The following is a 16,124-nucleotide window of genomic DNA, read 5'->3' on the forward strand; positions in this document are numbered from 1 at the left end:
CCCCCCCCCCCCCCCAGTAGCTGCTCTGTCTTGTGTTATTGCTGCGATCTCAACCTGTGTAGTCTGTCCTTAGGCTACCAGTTTCAGCCTCCCAGGGGGCTGACATACACCCATAGAAACACACTGCTTCCTCCTTTGACAAGTCCTAAATGGGCATGTCAAAGAGATCTCATCTCTATTCATTGGGTGGCCGGGATGGGTCAGATTCTCAACTTGAAGCAGCATTAGAGATATATTCTCTCAGAGACAACATTTCAACTGCTTTGTCTGCTTTCCTTTGGCTACTGCAGCCCCTGTGTTGGAGCCCCCAAGACTCTCATTTGTTAGCAGTTGAACATCTCTAGCCATCAGCGCCTTCTTGTCTGTGCCTGTGAATGCTGCGGCTGAGCAGAACTGGAAGCTGTGTTGCATTTACAATATTACGTAGGCAATTGAAGTTGTGTGTAGGTGGCGGCGCACATGTTCTGTGACACATGTAGCCGCCGAATTAACGGGGAGGTGGGAGAAAAGAAAAAAGAAAGGGAAAATAAAAATGTCAGGGTTGCTGTTGGGCAGCTAAAATATTATGAAAGGCTTTTGAGATGTAGAGCAGCTGAAACATCTCTCTAGGTGTCCCTGCATTAAGCAGCTGGACTTAGCTAAAACTTCTTACTTAGAAAGGGCTTCAACCCTCTCCAGCGTAGGCACAGTAGGGGCTCTTATTGGTTAGTTTCAAATGAAAACAGGCCCAGGGCCTTTGTTGTTGCTTGCAAGCAAAGTCTTTAGCTTTATATTTGTATAAAATGCACTTTGATCGAGATGTGGTCACTCATTCAAAAAATAAATCCTCTAATGTGTAGCCTAGGCCTCTCTGGAACAGGCAAGGCGTTTGGCAGTGTACACAAAGAGAAATCTGGCAAATGCAAAGTCAGGAAAAAGCGTCTCATAGCCGGCCAGCTTGCACTTTCACTGTCTACATGCAATGCATTGCGCTGACCGGAGCTAATAATGGGGTTTTACCTGTTTACGATCTCCCACACTAGCCTCACTATGCCCCCCTCCCTTATCCGGCTACTTTCTTCCATCTCTGCCTCGTCCTCCCCTTCTATCTCACTTCTGTCGCTATTTCTTTACTCTCCACCTCCCGCTATTCCGTCCTGGCTGCTCCCGTCACTGCCATTGCCTTTCTCTCTCGTCCTGCTTCCTTCGTGTTGTGGAAAGCATGTCAGGACCAACATTCTCATCATTAATGTCCCTCACCTTATCTATCCTTCTCTCTTGTTCCCATTCCCCCTCCCTCTCTGTGGACTTCATTTCTTTTTTTCTCTGCGTTTCTGTCTCCCTCCTCTTCTCCTCTGTCTCTCTGCATGCTGAAGATTGGAATGTGAGTTCTCTGCGTTTAAGGTCTTGGGGTGGGCTGTCTCTTGAGAAATACCAGAGCAAGAAATACTCGTTAACAGTGAATAGATCATATTGCAGGGCAGAATAATTTAACAAAACTACTAGGACCTGGCTTTGTTAGATTTTGAAGGTGGCCTTCTTGCTCAAATTCTGTGCAGATTTTGACCTTAACCTGAACTTAATAACAAGAGATTTGTGTAAATGCGTATCTGCCAACTACAACAGCATCACTCTTTCACTCTGGGATGGCTCTAGGGTGCCAGCTAATTAGCATGGACATAATTCACATTATTTGTCAGGTCTGACAGGATACAGTACACAGGAAGAAATGGTCTGATGTTGGAAGGGAGAGTCAAGAGTACCACTGTTATGAATGAACTAGTGTCCCTCTCAAGTAGGCATGGGCTGGTGTTCAATTCTGGCCGCATGATATCCTTGTGCAAAAACATCACGGTTTCATGATATTGCAATTACAGCATTTTTTTTTTTTTTGTTAAATGTGTATAAAAAAACAATTCTAGTTTTTCTTTCCATTAAACACAATTTGTCTTATTTTTAACATGGAAAGCATTGCTGGAAAGCTTGGGTCTGTCTGCTCTCTGACCCTTTTTTGAAGTGCCAGCCAGCATATTGTTTTCACGTAACAAACAACCCTTGCGGTGTTTTCTCTGATATGTGAAATCATGTCTTTTGATCCATGGTCTCTTCCAGAGGATACATTGGGGAACCTGTTGAGGCTTTCAGTTGGCAGTGTCAGGGCCTTTTTTATTGCAGCCAGAGAAGGAAAAAGAGGGCATAAGAATAAACAAGCTAATTTTGACAGTGAACCTGAGGTGGAGGGATTTAAAAGCTAAATCTTTCCCGGTATTTGATCCATTTCTTTTTCTCCATTTTCTCCTCTCTGTCTGGTGAAATAACTTCTTAATTAGGCCTGTAAAAGTGGATTATACCACATGAAAGCAGCGCGGATTATCTAAAAAAACCCCACAAGATTTCAGTTGTGACAGATGAGCAAAAATCTATAAAAACATCATGAAACAATGACTAGGCAGGCTAATCGGGGGGGGGGGGGGGGGGGGGGGGAGAGAGAGAGACAGAGAGGCATTACAAGCCAGGGTGGACAGTTAACACCAGCTAAAACTTGCATTGTAATCACAATTGTATCAACATTGCTATCAAAGCCTATTAAGGACACAACAATTCCAATGTTGTTATGTTCTTTTAATAGGCTTTGAAAGCGATTTGGATCTGCTCAAGCACAGCAGGCTGACAAAGCTAAACCTTTGAAGATTACTTTTTGAAAAAGGCTGAACCCAAGTTTCCCAAGTCTAGTGGAGTATTTCATCTAGGGCTGCACGATTATGGCCCAAATGATAATCACGATTATTTTGATGAAAATTTTGATCATCATTATTCTCACGATTATTTGTGTTGATTTTAACCAAAACAAATTTTATTGTTACATAGGCTATTTATAAGGGGGCGAGATACAGGCGAGAGGGAGTGGGATGGACGCTACTCACAGAGAGACGGCTGACTCATTATGAATGGGTCCTGCACGGGTTGAATGGCGCATACACACGTTCTGTTCCTCACGGTATTCCTCTTCCAACTGAAGTTAGTTGCATTTAATAACTTCTTCTGTGTTCATCGCCGTGGCGGCCGCGATAGCAGAGTTACCCGCGGAAACACTGGTACAAATACAAGTTTGCCCCTCATACTTAACAGTATACAGCTTTTTTTAATAAAAAAATTAAAACTCTAGACAAATGTCAGAATTTTGGACCGGCGGCCAATGTGTGGCCGGGCGCGGAGAGTAAGACGAGAGAGAGTAGAGGAGAGATCCAACACAGGCACGGCTTTACAGAAGAAATGGGTAATGTAACGCAAAATTAACCCATATCCATACAAACAGCATTGCAGCAAATGCAAGGACATTAGCATCGGTGCGTCCTAGAGGAGGTAACGGCTAACAGATGCTAACTAGCACCAACTAGCCCCGGTCACTGCTGTTGTCTGGAAAACAACAGACAGGACAAAATGTTGCGTTTACTGGTAAACTGGTAAACCTGGAGACCGACGTCTAACCGACTGCTATCTGTTGAGTTTTCGTCCCGTTACTCTGTCCTCTGTGACTGTCTACATCTAGAAACTAAGCTGCACGGGGTGCAGGAAACCACTTTGACTGGCTCATGAGCAGACAGTGGTTTACCGAGCGGTAGACGGGCTTTGCAAAAAAACTCTGCGCTCTATGAAATGACGCTTTAAAAAAAAAAACGCTCAATCACGCATATTTGATCGTGGGAAGTCAAAATCGTGATCAAAATTCGATTAATTGTGCAGCCCTAATTTCATCCTACCAACTGTTGTTACCTTCATGTGGCCTTAGGCCCCTTTTAGCCTTATGCATTGATCCAAAATATACCAGTGTTTGAGATTGATTTGAATGGTTCAACACACATTCCATCCGGCTTTGTGATTCTGCTCCTGCTCACAGATTTAATGTAAGTATGATACTGCTCAGCTATGGGTAAACAACAAGTATTAACTCATAATAAATATTGGAATACCATGCTGTTGAATAATTGTTGGATTGTTGTAACCTTGTTCTTCTAGCCCTCTAAGACAAAGTGTACGTTGGGGTAACTTTATTTTTCATAGGTATTTCACAGAAATTTGAGTGTGATTCTATGATTTAGTTGTGATCTGTTACAAATGGTTTGCAAAGCTGAGAGAACGGTCACAACGTGGCCACCGTCTGGTTTGAAAAGTCAAGTGCAGGTGGAACATGTGTTCATTAATCTGCATCATAAATGGATTTGTGTGTGAAATGGATGATGGTCTCATAATGTTTTCCTGTCTTCGACACCATGACTGTGCAGAGGAACTGTACATTTATCCCCAACATGTATGGTAACATTGCCGAAATTCCCACCAACTGCCCTGCCATCTGTTGTCAAGCAGACCGAGCTCTCACGTTTCTGTCTCGCTGAATGACTAAAAGGATGTTGCTACTGTTTGCTGCCTGGGTATTACTGATGGAAGTGCTTTTCTGACCCTGTTGGATTTGTTAATTATTGCTGTCTCTCCGGTGCTATTTGGGGGAAATTAGTTTGAGTGTGTGGAGCTGCAACCTGAAATTTATGCAAGCTATTTGTCAGATAATAACATAGCTATTTCAACACTCAATAGTTGAGTTGTGTTTCCTTTCCACTGTCACAGGAATTTAAAGGAAACAATTGAAATGTTGCAGCAACAAAAAAAGTAATGCAAATCAGCTGCATTTTCATCAACTCGTCTGGAGTGAACAAACTAGGCTACAGCGTAGTTTTGTCATAAGTTGAAGCTATAGTTGACGCATGGCTTTAATTCCAATGGAGTAGAAAAATCACGTTTGCTAGCCGGAAATGATACATGTCTCCCTGGCTATCTAATACCATTAAGAGAAGCCTTTGATTCAATTGAGCATGTTTAAATTGTTCTTTTTTGTCTGTGCATCAAAATAGTCTCTGTTTTTCCTTTTATTGTCTTTATTTCCGTGACTAACGTGGGTCACTTTGTAACACACGTTATAATGCTCGCCTAGCTGCTAGCGTGGCACGCACTCATGCTCTGCTTCTGACTAGCTAGTAGTCCTTACCTAGGTACTGCCAATGTGTGACTCCAAACAAAGATGGAACAGAAGTGTGATGGGGGAATAGAGGAGCTGCCGTAATGTGCATTACAACAAAATGTTTTTTAGTTTTTTTTTTTAAATTGAAACCATGTGAATAACCATTAAATAAACCATTTCCAGAATAAGAACTATTCTGATATAACCTCAAAATATAAATATGAACCTGAAAATGAGCATAATATGACTGCTCTAAAGCACATTTATTACGTAATAGGATTTACCCGCAGAAGCTCTGTAATTGGAAGTTTTAGCCTTTAATTTAGTTTTTTCATGGAGATGTACTGTGATTTTATTCCTGTCCGAAGCCTGTCCTGTTTCTCCCCACATTCCTGCGTTAAGTTGAGCCTTAAAGGCCCTCTGTTTATTGGCTTGCTTGTCAATCTTTCCTTTAATGATTAGTGGACCTTCAACTGAAATATTTTAAGTCAAGGCCAGCTAGAGCCATTTTATCAACTCTGCATGCAAACAGAGTTCCATGGGGTGCAATGAAATATTTTGTTGATGTGAATAGAAATCCATTTCCACCAACAAATTTAATAAAGAAGCCAAACCTACCGGCTCATCCAATATAATTTCAGCTGCTTTTTAGCATTTTATCTAGGCTCCAAACTGTGTTTGGCTAACTATATGTTAAAAGTCTACTCATACTCAACAAGCCTGCTGCTGATGCACAGAATATCCTGGAAAAGTAGTTATTAATCACTGGCCAGTACTATAATTGTACACTGGCTAACATGCTGTCCAGAACAATCCAGTTACCAGGCAAGAAGCATTGCTAATTTTGTTTTCCCCCATATGCCCCTGGAACATTATGGTTTGAAGCCAAGCATTCTGATGGCACGATACACTATATTTGATGATTAACTCTGATGCACACTGCAAAATAAGAGCATGGTCAATTGTATTACATAATTCACACAGTTCAGTTTTGGAAGAAGAACATCCCTGTCCTCTGCATGCACTGAGGACTCTGACTGTAATTGATGAATGCAGCTAGTTGAATGGCTTTGGCTTCATGTTCCACGAGCTCGGCCAGAACTTGAAAATACTAGTGCACCTGTCCTGGAATAAGTTACAGCACTTCCTTAAAATCAACTCACTTGCCTTTTGGACACTTTAGAAATCTGGTTTTAAACCACCAAACTTCTACTTGTAACTGCTTTACATAACTGTGCTGTCTTTTGCATCCATTCCTAATTATCCTAATTTATTTACCAATTTAGTTTGGTTTCAGTGTCTTTTTATTTTTCTTATGATGGTGTTGCTTCTTTTCTGTTTAGTTTTGTTTTTGTATATGACTCGATAACATTGTAAATGAGAGCTGCCCCTTAATGATCTATAAATAAAGGTTGAACGAAAAAACTGTGATACATGTTTTGCTGTTGTAACCTTTGCTACAGTATATGAGCATTAAGACATATATTTATGGTATATGGTATGGTACGATATTAGGCCGTTTTGTTTGTCTTCACACATACACACACATACACACACACACACAGGGTTTATATATTTGTAGTTTGTAAAATATGCCTTTTCGTTAACAAACTCCTACTTTTTCATCTTCTGCTGTAGGGAAACCTCTTCTGACAACAGTCACACACAGGATTAAAGGAAGACCTATCCTGGTCATTGTTCATCACAGCTGGATGGAGTTGGCTCTCTGATCTAAAGAAAACCGTTACTACTTGAGGTTGGGAAAGCTGTCATCTGTTGGCAGTAAGTTTTCTTTTTTGATTAAATTATTGTGCAGTGTATAAAACTATCGGTAAGTTTTGAAGACTAATATAAGGGATGCTGTCTTCTGTGTCGTACCACAGACGGCAGATTGCTACAGTGTGAAAACTTTGTTCACAGAGAAAATGTTGCTTTAAAAGGCTTTTGAGTTGTCTTTCTGTCCTTGAAATTGATTCATTAAGTGTGCTGTAATCGACAGTCTCTGTGATGTCCCTGTCAGTTAGAGTTCTCTTCCTTGGCTATAATGCCACACTGAGCCACAGCAAATCAAACAGATCTCTCTCGTGGCGATGTTGATGTTTCTGGTAATGCGGCTGCCTGGAAGGGGTTATGTTTAGATCATTGGAACACACATTTCTAGCAGATGTTGGTTAGTACTCAAGTTTACTGACTTGAAAATGTCACTTATGAAAAGATAATCTGTCAAAAAGCTCATAAGTGGACAATTTTAAAAGAAAGAGATTTTTTTTATTTAAACAAACTGTATAGGCGGTCAAGTCTCTAACTTGGTTTAAAATCTCAATATGTATGACTTGATAAGTAACAATCAAAGTAAAAGTTATTATTTATGAAGAGTTTAATTGTCAAAAACTCCTAAGCTGCCTCATATGTATTCATATACTGTATATAGCCCAACATTCACTTATTATTTTCAGAGTGTATAGTAAGGGCTCCAGCCAACCTTGACAGAGTAGGCAGCAAATGGATATATGGATGTTTCCCGTTGAGCTCAGCCATTGCTAGATTGCTAACTGTGAATTGTGTGCCAGTTGTCTAGCAACTGCTTTTAAATTTGAGAGATGGTGTTGGTTTCATGCTTGTTTGTACAATGTTTAGTATTAATAGCTACTTCAGTTCAAAGCATATCTACTATTTAGCTGATCACACACTGATATAAAAGCCTTGTACAAAATGGCATGGATCTGGGTTATAGAGTCCTAGAAGAAAAGTTGCATTTGGTCAACAGTTGAAGAAAAAGAAGCATATTCAGTGCATTTTCATAGATGACATTTCACTCAGAAATGTTGAATAAGGCTCAAGCACTTGCACATTTGTGCCAAGTTGAAAAGAGCTCTGGTGGATCAGTGTAATGAAAGTCATCTTGCTTGGGTTTGTGGGTTCCAAGGAGGTCCTTGTGCCAGAGGAGGTGAACACATAAATCTGTACTGGCAGCAGCTTTTGGCTGAACTCTTGACAGTCTTTCCTGCTTTGCAGATCCATGTACCGACACAAATCAACGGAGATAAGGCTGATAGTAATTCCTTACTGACACTCAGTCATTTTGTAGTAATTATGTTTAGGACTGGACTAGAGCTGTGCAATTTATCGATATTATATCAATATTGTGATATGAGACTTGATATTGTCTTAAAATTTTGATATAGTAATATTGTAATATGACATAAGTGGTGTCTTTTCCTGGTTTTAAAGGCTGCTCTACAGTAAAGTTATGTAATTTTCTGAAGTTACCAGACTGTTTTAATGGTTATTTGCCTTTACTCAAATTTTTTAAATAGACAATACTACAAAATTGTTGCGGTATCGATATATTTGGTCAAAACTATCAAAAATCATCAAAATCATTATTTGGTCAGAAATTGAATTTCTCCATTTTGCCATAAAAAGCAAATAACTTTTTTTAGAAACTTGAACTGGCTAACGTTGGATTTTTGATTTGATAAATCACTTCAACTATTCATATATCAGATTGATTGCAGTTATCAATGCATTTTCTTTGAATCACCAACTTGATTAATCCGGCAATTGATTCATTAGCTTATTCTGTTGTTTCCATTTCCTATTCCACTGACAAAAACTAGACTAGAAGATCAGACCTGCTCAAGCACCTGCTGATGATTTTCTTTTAAACCAGAAACATTAGGTCACGATGCCCAGGCATACAACATCTGGCTCGCAGGTGGTGGAAGCAGAAACCAAGACAGGAAAGTGGCCTGTCATGATCTGTAGCTCTCACAGCAACCTCTCTGCTCCCTGGGCTCGTCCAAGGGAAGGGGAGTGTTTTGGCGTGTAAGGTGATGGCCTTGAGAGCCAGAGTCGAGTTTCCATTCTCGGGTTAATAGATTTCAGATTTATGGCTTCCTAAAGACCATATGTCTGGTAAAAATGCGTCAGCCAAAAGCATCAGGATTTTTATGGCCGATACAATACGAATATTTGATTATTTAAAAATCTGATATGCCAATATATCGACAGATATCTATATATAAATCCAGAAACGCGTTACGAAACATAAATAAATTTCCCTAACATTAGTTATTTGTAGTTATTTATGAGTTCTCACTAAAATAATATGATTGTAATTTGTTTTATTGTCACAACAGAACAGAGGAACGTCAAAATATATCAAAGTTCTGATACATAAAATGTATCAAACTACAAATGTACGATACGAAACTTAAAGTCCTTTAACGAAAACACATTAACAAAAAAAAAATCTGTGTTCGGTGCCAACAGGGGCGGCGTATAGTGCCCCCTGGTGGACAAACTATGCAACGCCAACGCTCATAACATGGTTGAACAATTTAATTGTTTAAATATTATAATAAATCGGCCATTAAAAATGCTGATACTGTTAGATCGGGAAATGCCTAATATTGGCCGATACAGTATATTGGTCAGGCTCTACTAGGTACATCCCATCATGCTTTTAATTGGGTGTACAATGGCATGCATTCTAATGTGTGAGAATGCTGTGTGTGCACAGTAGGGATGACCTCATTGTTTTCAACTTCATCTAAGCTCAACTTGCTGAAGAACAATGAAACCTGGTGTCACGCTACCAAAACCGTGCGTGTGCGTTTGTGTGCGTGTGTGTGTCATATCGGCGCATCTCCAATATTTATTCAGGGCTGAACTGGTTAATGATTATTTGAACAATCAGAATTGAAAGTGTTGGGCTTCACACACTATGGACAGGCAAAGCAGAGATGGGGAGGGATATGATGATGAGCTTATGAAGCACATTTAGTTATGAGTCCTACGCTTGAAGTGTCGTTAAAAAGTGAACCAAGTTACACATTTGGAGCTGTCTCTGTTCTTACTCTATCCACGCCCCGAAAGTACTTGTATGTAATAACGACGAGTTAATAGTTAACAATAACTAGCGTTTCATGTTTTTTGTCTTTTTAGATTAACATGGTTATAGCTGAATTTGGTTGGTTAGTCTATTAGTCAATCAACAGATGACTATTTTTGAGAACCAATTAATCATTTCAGATATTTCTTAGGCACAAATGTCAAACATTCGCTGGCTCCTGAAATGTGATCTTTAGCTGCTACCTTACAATCAACTCACTTGCCTTTTGGAACATTTAGAAATGTGGTTTTAAACCTGCAAACTGCTACTTTTACTTGCTTGAATAGTTTTACTCTCTTTTGCATCCTTATTAACCCAACTTATTTATCAAATCATTTTCCCAGTTCAGAAAGTTTTGTCTTTTTGTTAGCATGGTGTTGCTTCTTTTGTGTTGTTTTGTTTTTGTCTTTGTTATTTGACTCGATGACATTGTGAATGAGGGTCGCTGGGAAATTAAAGTATTTTCAAAAGATTTGTTTTTGTCCCAAAGCAAGTGCTGTTCGAAAACCAACTTGCCAACCTCTGGCACCTGTTTCCTCTGCACCTCCCCCTACCATCACAAACACAGACTGTTGACGCCTTGTTACCCAGTCACTCAAATTAAGCGGGCCGCTCCATTGCGTTGGAGTGCTTTAAATGGTCATCGGGGGCGATTTGCCACACAGAGCTTTGATCCATTTCAGTGGCATTCTGACAACTTTCAGCTAATGCCTGTGCTACGTCTCTCCAGCTGCAAGCAGGAAAGCTCAATGAGTGGTTTATGGATGTGAGACATGTGAGCTTAAGCAAGCGGCGGTTTTCATTAGGAAACAACTGGTGCATGGGAGAGTTGACTGCCCTAGTGGTTCTTTCAAATGAAGACAGGCAAATTTACAAGTAAAGCATCTTCAACATGTGCCCACAGAGCTGTTCGTAATGAAGTGACTGCCTGAAGTCGTTTAACATCTCATAAAGCACTTGAGGAATACAGCCACGGTTGAGGAGAGGTTGGAATGAAGGGACTTTTTTCAGCCTGCCTCTATTGTATTCTGTGTTTTATGGTCTCATCACATACTGTTTTGAAATAAATTGCCTTTTTTGTTGCAGTTATACTTTGCAGTCAGTGAGTTAGAAAACAGACCTTCACAAAATAACTTCTAGGGGGTTCCTGTAGCTTCATGGGTTCATTTGTATCATTGCGCCTGTGTGTAGGATTATATGCCTGATTGTGAAAGGCCAGGTGTTGAGATTTAATGGATATCAGATGACTTGAATAGCATGATTGTAGTCGGACATCACAGCCTCTACACAGGATGAAAGGAGTATCTAGAGGGTTGTAGCTCAAAGCGCCACCGGGTTCTCAATGCTTCCTGATATGAGATTCAGTAAGCTAATGTTGCCAGGCAACGGTTGCAATTCTACTTTTGGCAAGTATTGCTTAGTAACAATTTTTTTCTCTCCAAAAAAAGCAAAGGCATAATCACTAGTGGCATGAATGATTGCTACAACTCTGGAATCTAATCACCCATTTTAGGGATTTTAAGAACTGAAGGCAGTATATAACCCACACAGACCATATCTGTTTTAGTTAGTTGAATGAATTAAAAAAACAAATTTTGGGGAAAAACTTTAACCCAATAAGCAGCTAGTCAATGCATTTCTATGCATGGGCTTTATCTTATTTTTATTTATTTTTTTCAAAAGCTGAATCCTGTACAAAAAAACCTTACATGTTATGTCAGAGCTGGAGCACTCTTGTCTCACAATGCACCTCTGCCTGCAAATGGCCAATGGTGCACTAGTGGGAGGCGGAGGAGTAGGAGGAGAGGGGTAGTGTGAACAGGGCCTGCGGGGGTGGTGCTGTGTTATATAATATCAGATGAACCCAGCTGTGCTGTGTTGTTTAGCCCATGGGTGAAGTGGTGCCAGCCAAGCTGACTGAGTCCACCTGCGCTCATCAAAGTAGGTTCTGCATTAGGGTTAGCGCTGCACCCGACTCACAGTCTTGTCATTTGACTCTGGTATGGCTGCTCAATATGAAAATGTGGCTCTTGGTTCCTTTTTTATCAAGTATCAAGCATTGCTTTATTTAACCGACAGATTTCTTTCCCTTCACAATAAAAGCCCAACTTAAATTTACTCGGCATACCCCCGAGAAAGTAAATAAGATAGCCTGCATTACTCAAAAAGAGTCCTGCCGGTCTAGATATTAACAAGCAAACAAACAAAAACCAGATGACCAGAAAGTATTGAGCTGCTGTGAACTGTAAATTCACCACTTCTAAGTAGAAGACAACGTTATCTCGGAGCCTGACCAGGCAAGGCCTCTATTGATCTGGGCAGCTGCCTCCGTTTCACTCGGACTCACCCTGGATCTGGGTTACTTAGTCCCTCCAGGATCTTATGGCCTTTTTTTGAGATTGTTGTGGCCCAAAATGCCTGACATAGAGGGAGATTTTGTTAAAGATTTCAATAAAAGTTGTTATGTCTTTTGTACGTTTGAGAAAGTTGTGTTTTTGTTGTGGTATTGTTCTTCATAAATAAAAAGGAAACTTGTTTTGGGGAGAATTAAACTACTCTAGGCTTTAAAAAAAAAAAAAGGCTCAGCGTAGTGCAAATATTGGTATAATATGAAAATTGCTGGTGGATTTAAGACGATAAATTATTGTTGAACATGTCTGTCAGTGGCTTGTTTATCTTTACATTGTTAATTTCCTATCCTGGCCTGAGACACATTCATACTGTTTGATGAAGAACTTATTGGACTTTAACTTATCATTGCACTTACCATAACGAGCATAGCTGTCCTCAATTTTGGTCATCCTGTACATCTCCTCTCCGTTTGTTCCTGCATTCACCGTGTGTGTTTGTGTGTGTTTTGTGTGCACGCATCAATCGTGCGGTACTCCGCAGCCTTCAGGTTTGACAGCAGTGACTTCAGAGTGAAAAAACCTTATAGCGTACTTTGATGTTAAACTGTAAACTGGTTGGCAGGACGGTCTGCCGCTCTACGTTTTGTTGGTAAATGTCAGATGTTTGAATCACACGCCTCTTGTCTTCATAGCAGAAAGAAGGAAATGAATTTGACCCGTTCTCACTCCCGCTTGGTCATTGGCTCTCAGAGGCATACTGACACAAAGTTCGCCATGTGGGGCTGCTGTGATTGTTGAAGTTGTGGCAACCTCAGGTTATTGGTTAAATTTGCAAAAAATTGCTGTGATTGGTCAAAATTGCGGGTGGCACCAAAGTTGCAGTGATTGGTTGAATTCGGCATGATTGTGAGGTGGCAAAATTCTGGAGCGACTGGTTAGTTGCCTGTACCCATTGCGGACATCTTCACAGAGTAACTACTTCCCGGGACATTTCACACTAACTGACAAAAAACTCCTAACTAACTGCCAGACTTCAAAAATCTCAGTTGGCCGAGAGAATACAGGTCAGTAAACAGATTGACACTGTACCAACTGATCACGTGTAGTCACAGGATCAGAAATGGGTAAAACTTGAAACGGCAGCAACAACATCCCCTATTCCGGCACTGTGTTTCCATGGCAGCACAGTTTTTGTGTTGTCAGAAACCTTGGAGTGTAATGATAATGCAGGGTTCTAACAACGGTAATTAGAAGCCATTTTTTTTTTTTACGCTTCTTCCTGTAGCGCTCTGTTATCCTTGCAGCCACTGAAGAGTGGCTGCAGGAATAAGAAGAGATATATATATATATATATATACTTTCATCTTGTATAGAAAAAGGCAGCATACTTACTTAGTAGTACTATCTTTTTCCCCTCATGTGTTAGACAGTGATTGTGGACAGGAACCTCTGTGGAGACTTAGTTACTGTTAATTCCCCCAGCTAGCTGGTGTGTTTCTTTTGGTACACTCTGCAAGAGGCTTAAATCTTGAATAAAGACAGAAAAATACACTACAGGTGTGTTCTAGGAAATGGCCTTTCACCCTGCTACTGAAGAAGCCTGTATCAGAGTCACTATCATTGAAAGTAGGGCTACAGGATTTGGAGAAAAAGTCCTATATTAAACATACAAAGTTAAACGAGCATAAGAAAATACATGAACAAAAATGTGCAATACTTTTTTTTAAGTAACTTAATATTTCAAAAAAATTGAATTAATATAGATATATAGATAGATAGATGAGGAAAAAATAGATAGCCAAGATGATGTTAAGTAAGTTAACAGAGAACACCAAACTTTGAATAATACTATCGGTAAAGTGAAAGCTCTTTCAACGTGTAGACATGGCGTGCACACTGAGCAAACAACACACAACACACTTTTTTTTTGTTTACTCAAACGTCCCAATTTTTGGCAGCTATGCAGTTGCACAGAGTGCCTCTGTGATGCGATTGCGATTTGATTAATCGTGCAGCCCTAATTAAAAGAAAAACTATTTTTTTTACAGCTGGAAAGTAGTTTTTTCTCATAAAGCTGGGCTGTCTATGCAGTAACATAGTTACTTTCTGCGCCTTATGCAGTAAATAAGGCGCACGCTTTAGAAATCGGTATCGGAAATGATCATAGAAAAGCGGCTGGTGTGTTCCCTATTATACTTATTAAGATAGGAAACCTACACATACCAGAATGTGAGCTTGTCAGTATTGACGCAAAATGGTTGCTGGCTGTTAACAATCCTACAGTTTTTTTTTTTAATTCTTCTTTTTTTTTTTTTTTTGACCAGCGCTCCCTTTTATATGTGATTGCTCAGTTTGGAGTTTAAGAAAGAAAGCGAGATAGAGGCGACTGTCTCTTTCAATCTGCTATACTCTATACTATACTCTCTGTGTCTGTATGCTAAGGTACAGTCAGTAGATAAAAAATAAAAAACACAGCAGCAAACCTCCACGCAAAAGGTTGTTCTGTTGGCGTGTGAGTTGGCTTTTCTCCGCCCAGCCTCCCCGGACCTGCACCCAAAGCCATTCTTGTAGCTCTATTTCAGCCCTCAAATGAGAAGGATACATTTAAGAATTTGGGACACAGATGGAGATTGGGCAAGACAGTAAAATGGCCACATACATTAATTAAAGATACATGAATGGCAACAAAACACACACACACACACACACACACACACACCTTGTTTTGTTTTGGCAGGAGAAGCCCCAGATGCCTTTAGTCAAGCAACGGCTTTACCCTTTCTTTGGTCGTGAGCTGAGGTTAGCAGTAGGCTGTTTATTCAAAGTCCTTTTCTCTGTTTTGGCCCTTCAGGAGGTGCAAAGCCTCCTTTGTCATAATGTCACTGGGCTTGCTGTCTGCAGCCCTATTTTCCTCCCATCCCTAACATATAGCAGCAATTACCCAGGAACCCCTGCACACTTTTCTCACGGCCATTAAACATGCACTTGTCAATTTGCCTCCTCGTCTTGTGACTGATGGCCTCAGCCAATAGCCTGTCAGCGGGTTTAGGCTTAATCAATACAAGTGAACATTTTCCACCTCAGTGGTCTCCAACCATAGGCCTTTGAGAGACGTAGCTATGCCTAGGTACGTCATGCACTGTCAATTTAAACTGAATAGAGATACATTGCATTTTAAATCAGCCGCCATTGAGTCTGGTCGAGATAAAATTAATTTAATTTAAAAAACACATGGCTGTCTTTAAGATGGTTTGGGATCATTGCTGCTTAGTCTCATGGTGCATGCATGCTTTAGCAAACTACAGCTAGATACATTATCTAGTATATGCTTCTACACCTGTCTGTATTGTTAAGAATGTAAACAAATCAGTATATATTTTCCATAACTGAGACATGGTTGTGAAAAGTCACTAAAAGAACCACCTTTAGTTACATAAGATAAGTGGTATAATTATTGTGTCTACATCATAGTTTAGGCTTGAATCAATTCCAGTGGAGCTCTGCTATTTCATGTTCAATTACTCGCTAGCAAGAATTTCAAGGTAGAGCTGAGCTACTCCGCCAATCTTCTTTTCTTTCGGTTTGTCAGGACACAGGAATTGGTTTATGCCGTTTTCCTTTCCTTTTTTTTTTTTTACACAAAAGCCTATTCTCTCCTGTTAGTTCATCTGATTGACTTCAGCTGCCTGCCCACAAAACTTGTCAGACATTGTTTTTGGCGTTGCCTGTTAATGATGCTACCTGGGACTACAGTGGGTACGGAAAGTATTCAGACCCCTTTAAATTTTTCACTCTTTGTTTCATCGCAGCCATTTTCCAAAAATCAAAAAAGTTCATTTTATTTCTCAGTAATGTACACTCAGCACCCCATCTTGGACAGAAA

At 40.1% G+C, this 16,124-nt stretch overlaps 1 protein-coding gene across 4 annotated transcripts in view; it reads left to right on the plus strand.

The window, feature by feature from the left end:
* sipa1l1 (signal-induced proliferation-associated 1 like 1) overlaps window positions 1–16,124 on the plus strand; it is a 78,405-nt gene that overhangs the window by 2,460 nt on the left and 59,821 nt on the right. For 3 of the 4 annotated variants that reach the window (XM_034900086.1, XM_034900089.1, XM_034900088.1), the window contains exon 2: window positions 6,632–6,749. The exons of the other annotated variant lie outside the window; for it this stretch is intronic. The gene's annotated coding sequence lies outside the window, so the exon portion shown is untranslated. The remainder of the gene's footprint in view (window positions 1–6,631; window positions 6,750–16,124) is intronic. 4 annotated transcript variants of the gene reach the window in all.

The sequence above is a fragment of the Etheostoma cragini genome, chromosome 18 (assembly GCF_013103735.1).
Source record: "Etheostoma cragini isolate CJK2018 chromosome 18, CSU_Ecrag_1.0, whole genome shotgun sequence".
Classification (NCBI taxonomy): domain Eukaryota; kingdom Metazoa; phylum Chordata; class Actinopteri; order Perciformes; family Percidae; genus Etheostoma; species Etheostoma cragini.